This window comes from Phalacrocorax carbo, chromosome 28, assembly GCF_963921805.1.
Source record: "Phalacrocorax carbo chromosome 28, bPhaCar2.1, whole genome shotgun sequence".
NCBI classification, from domain to species: Eukaryota; Metazoa; Chordata; class Aves; order Suliformes; family Phalacrocoracidae; genus Phalacrocorax; species Phalacrocorax carbo.
In genome coordinates, this window is record NC_087540.1 from 1,728,833 (window position 1) to 1,742,619 (window position 13,787).

A 13,787-nucleotide genomic window follows, 5' to 3' on the forward strand; every position below is an offset into this window, starting at 1 on the left:
GCCCTGAGGTCTTGGCCCCAACACGGAGCAGGGGACAAGCCCGTCCCCGTCGGGCTGGGATGGGGCTCCGGGTCCCCGGTCACGGGCGGCAGAGTGGGAGCCGGTGGGGAGGCTCTGGGAGAAGGTGGAAGCCATTTCTCCTGGCTCTCCGGAGAGATGACAGGTGGTGGATGAGCGAAGGGGAAAAACAGACTGCGGGGGAGAGAGGAAGGGGGGGCTTATTGTATACTAAATGAGCCCGTATGTCATGGATCCTGGCACCCCCGACATATGGAACCCAACACAGCTGCTTTGCTTGATGTGTCCAAATAGACGCTGGCTCCCCGCTCCCCCCGGGACACTGCGCCGCCGGCCGGGGAAGCTGCCTCTCCTCTCCCTTCTCCTCCCCCCCCGCCGCCTTCCCCGCGCGGCTCTGGCACAGAGGCCCCGGGCCCGCACAGACGCCTCCGGCACCGCGGGAACAGGTCTGGGAAAGGCGGTTCTTGCCGCAGGAGCATCTTCCCAGTCCCGGGCAGGGGAAGGGCTGGGGTGGAGCAAAGGGAAGGGGAACAAACTTCAGATGGGGAAATGCTACTGCTGGAAGAGACGGCAGCCTGGCTGGGAAGGCAGCCAGGCAGAGATGTACAACATATTACCTCTCTCAGGCCTGACAAGCTTGTAATGAGCCATACGACTGAGAAATGGAAACTAAACGAATATGGACAGGCGATGACTGGGAAGAAATAGCCCACATCCCGCTTTAAAAGACTGGCAGAGCCCTTGATGTGCGTTTGCAGAAGCACTGCCCAAGAAGCACAAGGAACCCCGTAAGCGTGTATAGAAACATCTGCACGGCCCCTCTGAGCCCCCCCCCAAAATGTACACGGCTGCTTCTTTGCATGCTTACACAAACACACATGTACATGCACACAGACACATTTCCCAGCACATATGTGCAAATGTTCCCCGTCGAAAACTCCTCTGCGAGAATCCCACAATAATTTACACCCACGCTCGTGAATCTACCCCAAGTCAGGCATCTCTCTGCACGCGCACACACCCACACTCACCCTTGCACTGTGATATTCAGATTTCACTAAAAAAATTAACCTGGACTTAGTTTTCTATAAGACAAACCCTTTCAGCTATGCCTGAGAGTAAACCATCCAAATCCTAAAGAAAAAGTTACTCCTAGGAAGCCCTTAGCCTGGAGGTGACGGAAGGGCTGATGGAAACGTGGCTTTCAGGATGCACGGAGATGCCCTCTCAAGGCTTCGAGCTTGCGATAAACTGCGCTGGTTTTAGAGCACGGCTGAGTTTGGTTTTGCGTTTAACTTGCTCTCCCTGAGATCAGCGTCAGAGACAAACCAGCCGGGGACAGAGAACCACGACCAACGCAGGAGCGCGTCTCTCAAGTTCCTGAACTAGCCACGTCTGCTGTAGCCGTCCACTACAGCTGGTTTAACCTTCTCCATTCCCCTCCCGCTTTAATTTCTTTTCTCCTTCTGCTCTTGTCCCCTTCCTGCAAACCCTGGACCTCCTTTCTGGTGCTCGGTGGCGGGGGGAGCAGCCCTGCCCTGGGGAGGAGCGTGTCTGTGGGTGACCGCCACCCGAAGCAAGCCTGCGCCTGGCCGGAGAGCAAGGCTTGTAGCCACGGCCGTGTTTCCCTGCGTGCCGGCGGTACCGCCCCGCTCCCGCTCACAATAGCCATCCCTGGAGCTTTGCTCCCAGCCGCGGCGGCTCCCAGCAGCGGGGCAGCGCTGCTGCTCCAGCCACGAGCGCGAGCTCCGGAGAGGCTGCAGCCGGGGCCGGAGGAAGGCGGGGAGGTCGGCTCTGGGGTTGGACACGTGCCATGGCAGCTTTGCACTTCCAGCTCCTGGGCCCTGGCGAGGAGTCGGGTCTGTGGATAACCAGGATCACGCTCAGGTGGGCAGCTCCGCACCTCTGCGTGCAGCTTCTCTTTAAATACTCTCCCCCTCCTACCCTTGGGGACAGGGAACTGCATTTAATCTCTTGCGCTAGCGTCACCGCTCTTCTGTCTCTTATCCTGGCACTGCTGCTCTGAAAACAACAGGCCTGTTCTCCTCTTGCTCTACAAACTCAGGCGCTGCCCCATCCCACCGGGGCCGTGCTGGAGGCGCAGTCCGCGTGTGGGTGAGCCACCCCGGCGAGAAACTGCGGGGCTGCGCTGCCCCTTGGCCCCAGCACTTCAGCACGGGGCAGGGAAGGAGACAAACAACCTCCTCCTGTCCCTTCCTAAGACACCGGCACCAAGGCATGAGCTTGTCACTTCATCCTGGAGCAGGGGAGGCTCCAAAAGCTCCTTCTCCTTGGGCAGACTGGGATGGTGACCTGGCCCAGGAACAGCCTGGGACCCGCTCACTGGTCTGCCACGGTCCGCAGAGGGCACAGGCTGTGGGACGCACTGCTGTCGCTGTCTTGGTGTCCTTGGGAGTGAATTTAAGGTGTATCGAACATGGGAGACAGGAGTCTTGCGCGGGGGTCTCTGTTCTCAGTCGCAGAAGGAGACGTTGGACCATTTGCATGAAGACAAGTTTCAGTACTGGGCTCAGATAAACGCCTTATCCTACTCCTCCTTCGCTGGGTTAGTCCAGTCCTCAAAAAGCTGTTCCTTCACACGGGTGACTTGTCCTCCAAGGGACTCTTTTTCACTCTTCCCTTCAGACGAACCATAAACCCCCATCTTCCTAAACTCATCTATTGCGAGAGTCTCCTTTACACCTACACTTGCCCCACTCCTGCCTTCAGCAAAACCCCACTAATGCTTAAACCCCCTATGGGAAGCAGCGCTTCCCACCTCCCCGCCTGCCCTTTTCCTCGCACTCCAGACCAGCAGCGTAACCATTTTTGAAGGCTCCCTAGCCACGAAAGTGTGTCCGGGACCCACTTTCAGGCCATCTGAGCAGAGGTTCTGTTTCTTTCTCCCCAGTCAGAAATCCCCCATGCCGCCGCCAAGCCCAAAGCGAAGGACGTGCATGCGGGTTTGTGCCTTAAACCCGGCACCAAGGTCAAGCCCCCTTCCCGAGAGAGCCTGCGGCTTTGCACGGAGGGCGACCTTCCCGCACAGACCACGCTGCTTATCTCGCTGTCCCTCTCCCCACCTGCCACGCTACCGTTTCAGCAGCATCAAACCTCGCAGCAACATCCAGGAGCGCCGCTCACCCATCCCCAGGACAGCCACCTTACCCCCAAGGCGATGACCATTCCCGGGCTCCAGCTTTTTTCTTCCAGCAGGATGAAGCTCAAAGTAATCCAGGGAGGGAGGAACCTCTTGGCTCATCCATCCATTGAGGAGGCAGAAAGTTTCAGCGTCCTGTTCTGCGGGATGGACCCGGGGGGTCAGGGGGAACCCTGGCAGCCTTGGGGCCCGGGCATGCTGCTCCTTGGGCAGGAGTGCGAGCGGGCCACCGCACGTTGAGATGGACACCCCAAGGAGGCATGTGCCCCATACGCTATATATACACCCCAGCCTCGCACGCCGGGTCCGACACCGGCCGCCTCATTGGCCGCTCTGGTGCTCCCCCCCTCATAAATATTAAAGTCAAGAGAGGGGGATGCCATTGGCTGTGCGGGAGGTTGGAGCCCCCAGGAGAGGAGGGAGGTGGAGGTTGGATGTGGTCCTGGAGGGTGGATGGAGGTGGTGGGCTGGGAGGGAGGGAGGGAGGGAGAGAGGAGGGTGGGGGTGCTCCGGGAGAAGGCGACATCTGTTCTCCATGCATATTTCATAAAGGAGAAATAGAGAGATGGGAGCGAGCGTGGAAAGGGGAGAGGGAGAGACAGACAGGCAGGCAGGTCCCTGCGCCAGGGTGGGATGAGGAGCAGCGTCCGCAGAAGCAGCGGGATGGACGGCGCAGCCTTGCCGGTGGCTCCCGCCGGGTGCAAGCACGAGCTGGGCTGCGTGTCCGTGCGGTGCCGGCGTGCGTGCGTGTCCGCGTGCACGCAGCCACACGATGCGCGTGTGGGGCGGGCGAGCGCCGGTGGGTGCCCAGACCAGGGACAGCCTCTCCCAGACAGGCTCTACCAGCAGCAACAACCACCCCATAGGTCCTGCCTATGAGCTGCTGTAAAATTCACCTCTAGTAAAGTTTGGTAAGAAAAGAGAAAGAAAGTGAAAGAAAGAGGTGCCCAGAATACACAGGTATTGCTTTGAAACACAGATCCTCTATTTAACCATGAAACAATGATCTCTTTTGTGGGTTAGACTTGGTCTCTGCCTCTCGCCCTTCTCCGATTTTGAACTCTTCTGTTAAACTCTGTCTTGAGGAGACCTGCTCTAGTTTGTCCTCATCATGAGTAAACTCCCTGCTCTGAAATCCCTGCGCCGCCCATCCCACCTATACGTATTTGTGCGTGCCCTCCCTGCAGTTTGCTTGCTGGAGTCTCCCACCTTTGTCCTCTCCCTCCACCGAGCGCTGGGGGTCACGGCCCCCCCTCCTGCCTCCCTCCCAGGCCCCAGGGGCTGGTTCCCCCTCCCCTGCACGGCAGGCGAAGCCCAGGTGATGGGCATCGGCACCTGGGTGGACTCCAGCCCGTGGCACGGATCAGCAGATGGTCTCGGAGTTTGCAGGGCGAGCGGCGGACGAGGCAGAGGGATCAGGTGGCAGCGAGAAGCCTGCCTCACCATTGCTATGGCACCGATTATAAAACAATATTCGCCTAATGAGCTCGTGGCAATAGCCACATCCGCCCCGAGACCAACACACGGGCGACGCGCAGCACGCCTGGATAACGCGCATCGTGCCTCTATCGCACGCGCGCCCCGCGGCCCCTTCTCACACGCACAAATCACTCTTATTTCACGCGTGGGCACACGTCCACATGGGTGCGCGCACCCTTCGCCAGCTCCTTCCAGCCCCGCCGCACGGCCCACATCCCCCTGCCCATGCACACACGTCCCCCTCCTCCCTGGCTCCGCCTGGGCCCCCCATCTCCCCCGAGAGCCTGATGGGCTGTTTGTATTTATTTCTCGCTCTGCGCTCCCTGTCCCTCCTCTGTTCCCGTCTCGCCTGCCCACCCCCAGGGCCAGCTCCTCTCCCCCTGCCAGGACGCCAGCAGGGCCCCACCTCTCTCCGCAGCTGATGCTGGGCTGCTCCGGGCATCCTGCCGGGCTGGGCTCGGGGAGGAGGGAGGGAAGGAGCAGAGCTGGCTGCCGGAGCCTCCCCACGGGGGATGCCAGGCCCGATCTGTGCTGGCCTCGCAGCCATCGCAGCGTGTAACATGCAGGAGAGCGGGCAGGTTTCGGCTCCCACTCTAGTTTTTTTCTCAAGTCGAGGATTTGGTAGATCCATCCTCCCACCCAGGATCCTCACGGCTCTACTGGGGAGCGATGCGCTGTGCTCTGCCGGGACACGGACTGCCCGGCTCGCCCCCGAGGCAGGGTACGCTAACGGGGGACAGCCCTGTCTCTGCTCGGCTGCAGCAACACAAACACAGAGCAGCCGAGGCCCCCTTCCCATAACAGTCACCTGAACTCTGCCCTGGGGTGATGCAGACTCTCAGCCTTCCTCCTCCAGCAGGGAAAAGCTGAGATTGCAAAGACCCCTTCGTCTCTCAGCACCCACATTTTGTGCTGCCGGGAGGGAGGATTTCATCTGGGGACATCCCTCAGCTTGGAAAATGGTTGCTCTTTGTACCTGAGCAGCGTCAAGGTGCGGGACGCAGCCCCGATGCTGAGCGCTGCACGGCGCGCAAAGCCTCACCGAGCGCCGGCGGGGCTGTGCCGGGGAGCGGGGGAAGATGAAGCCACAGCCACAGGTCTCGCGGGAGGGTGACGGCAGAGCACGAAACCCAAGACCTTTCTCCTGCAATCCAAGCCAATATTCCGCCCCGTGGCTGCAATCCTCCCCGGTCCCTGTGCAGAGCCGGCCGCCCATGGGAACTGCCGTGATCCCTGGGGTTTTGGCTGCTGCCTCCATCTCTACCTCCTCAGCAAGAACTTCTAAGCTTCAAATATGCTAAGGCTGGCCAGAAACTGATGAGATTAGGGGGAGGGAGAACAAGAGACCCTCTGGCTTTGTTCTTCACTTCTGAGTTTCCCGACTTCCTGGCTGGCAAAAACTGGTATTCCTTGTCAAAACCAACCGGGTTGCTTAATTGCAGGAGCCCACAAGCTGGAGCCTGCAGAAAACCCTCGTTTCCTCTGAAACCCTGGGCCTCCTGTTCAACATAGCGTTCGAGGAGAAAGAGGCTGGTGAACAGCGGTGGGAGCGCAGCCAGCTTTTAAGAATCTCTCCATACCCTGGGCCTGACCTCTGAGGTTGATGGACCCAGGTGGGTCCATTGTGGTGTTTCCATCCAAGGGGATGAAGCCCTCCGGGACTTGCCCACCTCGACCCAACAAGGTTGAGGGATCAGCTGCAGCGAAAGGAGCCGTGACATGGGGCTGGGGGGACCCGAGCCGCGCTTGCCGCTCCAGGCCTCCTGCGTCCGTGCAGGGAGGGCACGGCGAGGTACGAAATGGGACTAGAAGAGGCAGCATTTGGCAGGAGATGAGGTGACATATTGTACAAAACCACTGGGGACCACACTGGCCTGGGCTGGTCGGGGAAAACAGGCAGCTTTAACCCTTGTGCTGCTGGAGCAGATCCAGCCGGAGTTTTATAACTTTCATAGAGCGAGGGGCTGCCTGTTCAAACAATGGGTGGGAGACCTGGAAGAAGATCCCTGCCTCAACTCACAGAGGCTGGAAAGACAGATCCTCTTGGGGGGGGGGGGGCGTTACTGCTCCTGTCCATCAACTGGTACCTTCGTGCACATGGTGGGACTGCACCCCATCTCTCCAGCAAGGACTCTGCAGAACAAAAGGTGCTGGGCTCCTGTGACCACCCAGCTGCTCATCCATGGCAAAGCCTTCTCTGGCAGACCTGCCTTTTTGGACCATTCCCTGCAGCCAAGCCGTCAGAGATCCCATAGCATCCACAGTGTCACGTTCGGTGCCATTATACTTTGTCCAGACATGCACAAGTGCAGTTTGCGGAGAGGGCAGAGCTGCCAGCTCCATCACGCCTGCTTTGCAGCACGCTCTTGCAACCAACAGCTGCAGCCCGGGCTGGCTGCGGAGGTTCGGATGCTCTGCACAGGCGGCCCAAGTCCTCGCCGAGCACGCTGCAACGCTCCGCCGGGTGATGCTCCAGCTACCAGGCTCTTCGCAGACAGCGAGCGGGGAAGCAGAGCTATTTGGATCGGCGCTGGAGAAGCACCTGGGCAGCCTGTTAATCTTCACGCAGGGTGAGGATGCCCGGCGGGGCCAGGGCTCGAGGCTTTTTTCGGGTCAGTATGTTAGAGCACGCAGAGGTGCGTGCAGGTGCGGGCTGTGCGCGCAAGCTGCGTGTGCACATGCAAACTTGGGCTGCAGAGTACGCGTGCGTGCGGGTAGGTGGCTGAGAAAGGCCCAGCACCCCTCAGCACGCGTGTTTGCGCACGTATTTACTCGTGCGTGTGCCTAGCTCATAACAGAAGGCCCCTGGTCTGCCCAGCTCCCTCCACGCCCCGGCCACGCTTGCCTGGCTAGTGACAGAAGCCCTCGGCTCCGATAGCCCCTCTCCTTCCCTCGCCTTTGTCTCCCTGGCTTTTATTGAGTGCAGGTTTTGTGAGCGGTCGGTGACAGACGGCCCTGGTGCTCGATAACTAGACAATCTGTCACCACCACCACTGACAGCTTTCACAAGGAGCCCCTTTCCTTTCATCCTGCCCGGTTCCCTTCGCCTCTGCTTGTCCCCCTTCCACACGTGCTCTCTGGCTTTGTTCCCCCCTAAAAGCCAAATAGCGACAGAAGCTCCTGATCATAATATTGCTCTAATCGAGTCTGTCATAATCGGATCCAATCTAATTACGTTCAGATCCCTCTCTTCTCCTGACTCTCTCTATTGCCTGTCCATCTGTCCCTCTCTTCCCTTCCAGTCTTTGTGTCCATCCATCTGTTATCTGCAGGCCTTTCTCCCTTCCCATCATCTCCCTGGGCCCCTGCCCCATTCGCAGCGTGGCCGCCCTGGCCCTTTCCTCCAGCGGCTCCCTCTCCAATCCATCTCTCTTAAAGGCCTCTCCATCAATCCATTTAGCAGCAGCTCCCTGCCTCCTCTAGCCCATCTGCTTCTCCCTTTCTGCTGGCTGTGAGATGCAGAGATGCTGTTTTGTTTGTATGTCGATCTTGATTAGCCCCAGAAACCTCACTGTTAAAGCTGTGCTGGCACTGGGGAAAGATCACCTGGGTAGCAGCGAGCTGTAGGTCCTAAGCATCCTCCTCCATCCCTGCCTCACCATCCATCTCCTCCACCCCTGCCTCACCGTCCATCTCCTCCATCCCTGCCTCACTGTCCATCTCCTCCACCCCTGCCTCACCGTCCATCTCCTCCATCCCTGCCTCACCGTCCATCTCCTCCACCCCTGCCTCACCGTCCATCTCCTCCACCCCTGCCTCACCGTCCATCTCCTCCATCCCTGCCTCACCGTCCATCTCCTCCATCCCTGCCTCACCGTCCATCTCCTCCATCCCTGCCTCACCGTCCATCTCCTCCAAGCACTTGCACCACCCGCAAGCGCTCAGGCTGGACACACAGGTGAAACAGGCTAGAGATCAAAGGCCAGGTCCCCCAGGAGCATAAAGGAAGCAAGCTTGAATCAGTATCTCCCTTTTTCTCCACACCCGCTATTTTTCTCCAGGAACGCATGTAACTGGCTGGATGGTGGACAGACGGATGGACAGACGTGGATGCGGTGAGATCTGACTGGATATTCTCGCTGCACACAGAGAGAGGACGAGGTGGAGCAGAGCCAGGGCAGATGGCTGCAATGGTACCCAGCGCGGGAACCAGGTGCCCAGGTACCATCAGGGTGTCGGGGATTCGGGGCACGGGGTCACTCCAGGGCCTTCTGTGCCTCCCCCAGCAGCGGCGGGTGCTGGTCTCCGTTGGAGACAAGGGCAGCAGCAGAGATGGACCCTGGGCACGATCCAGTCTGGCAATTCCTACGCGCCTATTTATAGTAGTCAGACCCTGATTTTAAACACATGTTGGACTCAGATGCCTGCTGGGAGCCAGCCAATGGCCCTCGCTTGCTGCAATAGTGATCCTGAGCTAAGCTGCCTTCATTCCTTCACCTGGACCTCGTTGCTGCTCATGGGAAGGACACAGAAAGCAGTTGCCAATGATCACAGCAGCAGGACTACTGGAGAGTGTCCACATGCTACTGGACTGGGGCACAGGACTCGATGTACCCTTTAGACAGCAACATCACACGAAGGCTCCATTACGTCTTCATCCGCTTTATTGGCCCACGGACCAAAGACCTGCCGCTCTACGCCGGCAAAGGATGGGCTCAGGCCCACTTCACAGACCCTCGAGGCACAGGGCACACAAAGCTCAGAGGTCTTTAAAGTATTCAGGGCAGACAGATCAAGAGCAGCTTCAAAGGTGTGCAGAGGAGCAGCTCTTGGGGCAGGTAGCAGGTTTTCTCCGCGTATTTATTTGGGAGTTAAAGCTAAATACTATCCCTTGAATAATCCATGCCTAAGCAATTGTCACTCGTGAAAACAGGCTCTCGTTGCCTGAATATGCCTTAAAGCACTTTGTAGAGCAACACCTCGGTCTCTCTAAATCCTGAGCTTGATATCAGGCAGGCAACAGCCCAACTGGGAGCCAAACCCAGGCACGCTGCAATGCTGACCGGCGGGGGCGAATGAGAGCCCCAGCAAGGCCATCTGCAGGACAGCTCGACTCCAGCCGGCTGCAGCCACTGCTGCCCAAAGCACAGACGCTGGGCGCCAGTGCTGGGAACAGGAGAGGCAGCAAAAGCTGGGCAGACCGGAGAGGAAGGATGCTGCGTGAGGAGCAGAAGTGTCAACTCAAGGAAGAGAAATAGCGACTTCTTAGAGAAGCGACAGAGAGCACGGCACTACGAATGCTGCTCTGCGATCTCCCAAGCTCAGGCCCCAGCTTGAATAAGCTGTTCCTATAGCTCACCCAACAAACTCTTCCTGCCCTTTGTCAGAAGGCCCTTCTCTGGTCTCCAAATATCAACCCCTTCATCCCCCCAGCGGGCTTCATCGCGATTTTAGCTGCTGATAAAACGTAAAAAACAAATTATTTAAGACGACACCAATTTTTTCGTCCTGTCTCCACTGCTTCCTTCTCCCAGAAGCCAAACAGCCCTGGCTTTGTTCTGGGTATTAATTAACTTTCCTGCCTCTTAATATTCCAGAGCCATAAAGTTCCCAGGAGCTGGGAGGCCAGGCGCTAAGAAAACACACATTTCCTCTTCTTTCTCCTTGTCTCATTGACTGTCACCCCCATATGTCTCCCCCCTCAGGGCACAAGGGCAGCTGCAAACCCTCCTCTCTGGGCTCAGCCCCAGCCCTCTGCCTCCTGGGAGGCAGCCGAGTTCAGAGGTCAAGAGAGTCAGTGGCATCTTCTTTTTGTGCAGAAATCCCTGGTAGAGTTGCGTGGGGAGAGGGGAGAGGAAATTGATGCTTGCAAATTATATGTGTGCATGAAGGGGGGAGTACGTGTCTCAGCAAGATGCCTGGGGGCTCTACGGCGGAGACAGCGTGTGCCAGCTGCCCTCCTCAGCAAGGGGAGTCAGGGGCTGCCCAAAAAACCGAGTCTGGGCTTTGATGTAGCTGGAGGTGGTTTGGGGTAATCCAAGCACTACCTCAGTACCAGAGGCATGGGTGGGAGCTCCACGGAGAGCCCGTGTAAGGACAGGACTTCTCACGGATCCACGCAAGGCCAGGTAGAGGGATGAGGCTGATTTTGGAGGACAGCCATGGACAGCCAAGAGAACAGTGAGGCAGAGATCGCGGGGTTTCTACTCCTGGCTCAGCCCATTGCAGCCAAAAGAGTGGGCAGCAGGTAGTGAATTACTTCTCTCCAAGCACAACAAGAAAGGTGGCTTCAGTGTCCGGCCGATCTTCTCCAGGGCTGCCCGGCCAGCACCAGGCTCACTGGAGCTGGGTGCGGGGAGGAGACGGGAACGGGCACAAAGCTGCAGCCTTTACCTTCGAGAGCAAAACAGCGCAAGGTGCAGACAGGCAACTTGCCCCTGGGAGCCGCTGCCCCAGCCTTCACTGGCACTGACAGCCTGTTTATTTTGAGGAGCAGTTCAGCAAGACTTGCTAGATGTTGCATCACTTCTTTTTCCCCTGGCAGAGGGCTGCAGAACTTGCTTCTTCCAGGCTCCATCTCTTGAGGGTGAATTTGCCCTTGGCTGCTCAGCTGCTTTCTCCTTTCTTCCCTGTTTCTTTGGTCAAGTGTTGAGCAGGGGAGAGAGCTTGCAGAACCCCCGTCCCGCTAAACCAGCGGAATAACTGACCTGCTGAACTCGGTGCCTAAAAGATGCCAAAGATGCCAAGTGCTTGAACAAAACTCAAAGCTGTCCAGCTTCTCTAAGCATCAGGAAGAACTGGTTAGACCAGGAGCGATGTAAAACAACCTCAGAATGCTGTAGTTCTGGAAGAAATTCAAGTCCTCATGCTTTGGAGCAACAAGCCAAAGTCTGAAGAGTCAGAAGAGAGTATTTTTCCAGTACTCGAACTTGATTGCGATGCTGAAATGAAATGGAGCGAGCTTTTGTCTCCTCTGCTGACTGTGCTAGAGAGACAGTAACCTTTGTCAGCTGGGAGAGTGTCTTAAATCACCACAGCAAGGTTCGCCAGGAGAAACCTGTCGAAGCCAGAAAAGAGCTAGGTATTTCTAGAGCGTTCCTGTGACTTGCTTCCCAGCTGGACTACGGCCTCCTGGACCAGCTACGACAGACGCGAGTGGAGCTTGCTGCATCCCTAGCCCAAGAGGCAGCCAGGGGCGCTCTGCTGTGAGCCGCTGCTTCGAAGGCGGCCAGACAAGGAGCAGGAAAGTTGTTTGCTTTCCATATGTTTTGCACAATTTCCCATGCAAACTTTTCTAATTATCAAAGCAAATGGGCTTTGAGTGGGGGAATTATCTCCTTCACGTCAGCCTACCTCAAACAACGCCATGCCACTGGCTCTGCACCGTCACCCAGCGCAACTTAGACTCTACCTTACTTAGCCAGCCTACCTCAAAATACACGTAGCTGCTCCTCAGGACTCAGCAATTTTGTTCCTATTGCAAAGATAAAAATAAATCTACAATACTCAAACTACTTTCCACATTAATTTACTGAGAAGGCACTTATTCCCCGTTGCTTATTAGCATTAGGGATGCTCTAATTAATGCACATAATCTCAGGAGTGACGGGGAGAAGCGTACCAGGGGAGTTATCAACTTTAAGGTTTGTGCAGCTGAGGACAGCTGCTGTTACACCAGGACGGGCAGGGAGGAACTGGAGATACAGCTCAGCCCCAAACCAACGGCAGCTACTGTACGTTACAAAGGAAGATACACGAGGGGTTTAATTTTTAAACTGGGGACATGTATCTACTGCAGATAACTGTACTCAGACTGAAGGCATGGAAAGGACGGCTTAAGAGTGAGCTTTTCCAGGGCCGAGACACTAACTCTGGGCTTAAAGCAGCAGACAGCAACTCCCTAAGGGGCAGCGATTTAGTAGCTGTACACAAAGCCACAAAGGCTTTCCAGGTCCCAGCGGAGGGGAATGAGCACTCCCAAATCCACTGTCAGCTCTTTGTTTGGAGATCAGGAGTGAGACTAAACAACTGATTAGGTCACAGAGATCCCGATTCCTCCCAGCTTGCCCCATTTACGACCTGGGAAGGGATGCAGGTGAACAGAAGACTTTTTTTACATGGTCTTGCTTGCGTATAAAATGGCATTTCTTTGTCCACGACACACGAAGCAGCTCCTTTCACCAGCATTAGCTTTACTTTAACAAAACACCTTTGTATTTCAAGTCCTGGTCACCTCAAGGTCTCAAGAGCATCCCCTCACCCCTGTGAAACAGGGCAGCAGCAGGGTCTGTCTCACCAGTGAGAGAAGGGCACTGCGAGGGGAAGGGCATCGGCCGCAGCCGGTCCGGGGAAGGACAAGAAAGAGAAACCTGGGGACTAGGACTCACTCCCGTAGCTCATTTACTTCCCAGATGAATCCTGCAATCCTATTTCTTCCCCACCCCCTTTCATCCCTCCACTCAGGCCTAATTCCCCAGAGGAGGGAAGGCTCAGATCTGCACGGCGCAAGCCTCATCATCAAAAGCCAGCTGAGCAAAATGGCTTTACTGACCATGGCTAAACACAATGAGGAGGGCTGGAAACACCGACAGCTACTGCCTTTCCTTTTACCCCTCTGTGCGACGACAGTGCTGGCACCAAGAGAGTTTGAGGGACACGCAAACCCCCAGCTCAGGGTAAATTTTGGGCTGACAGTCAAGCAAAGACTTGCGGTGTTCTCCAGCGTTGGCAGCAGGAGGGAAAATGTGTCTCTGCTGCAGCGCCTGCCAGCCTAGCCCCCTTGCTTCTCCCTTCCTTTTGTCAGGCACTGATAGGAGGGCTGCTCATTGCACTGTCCACAGGGGAGACCTGTTGGCCATCCAAGGAGCGGCTAGGCACAGACAACGGAGGCAGCTGTTTGTTCGCCTCGCCAGAGAGCGGCTCTGAACAAAAAGCTGGGAGTGGTAAATGGGGCTGGGAGTGGTAAAAGGGTTTATTTCTGTTTGTACGGGGAAAACAAGACAAATTCCAACCAGAAGCCTTCGGTGGGGGCGGGAGGGGGGAAGCACAAACCCAAGCACAGAATCTAGATTTGGAAGATGGGGGAGAGAGCAGTATGGGAAGGATGCATTTTTAATTGCAAAAGGATCAAGAACCCTGGGTATATTGACCCAATTTGCTGATTAGCCATCACCGATCCCACCATCTCTCC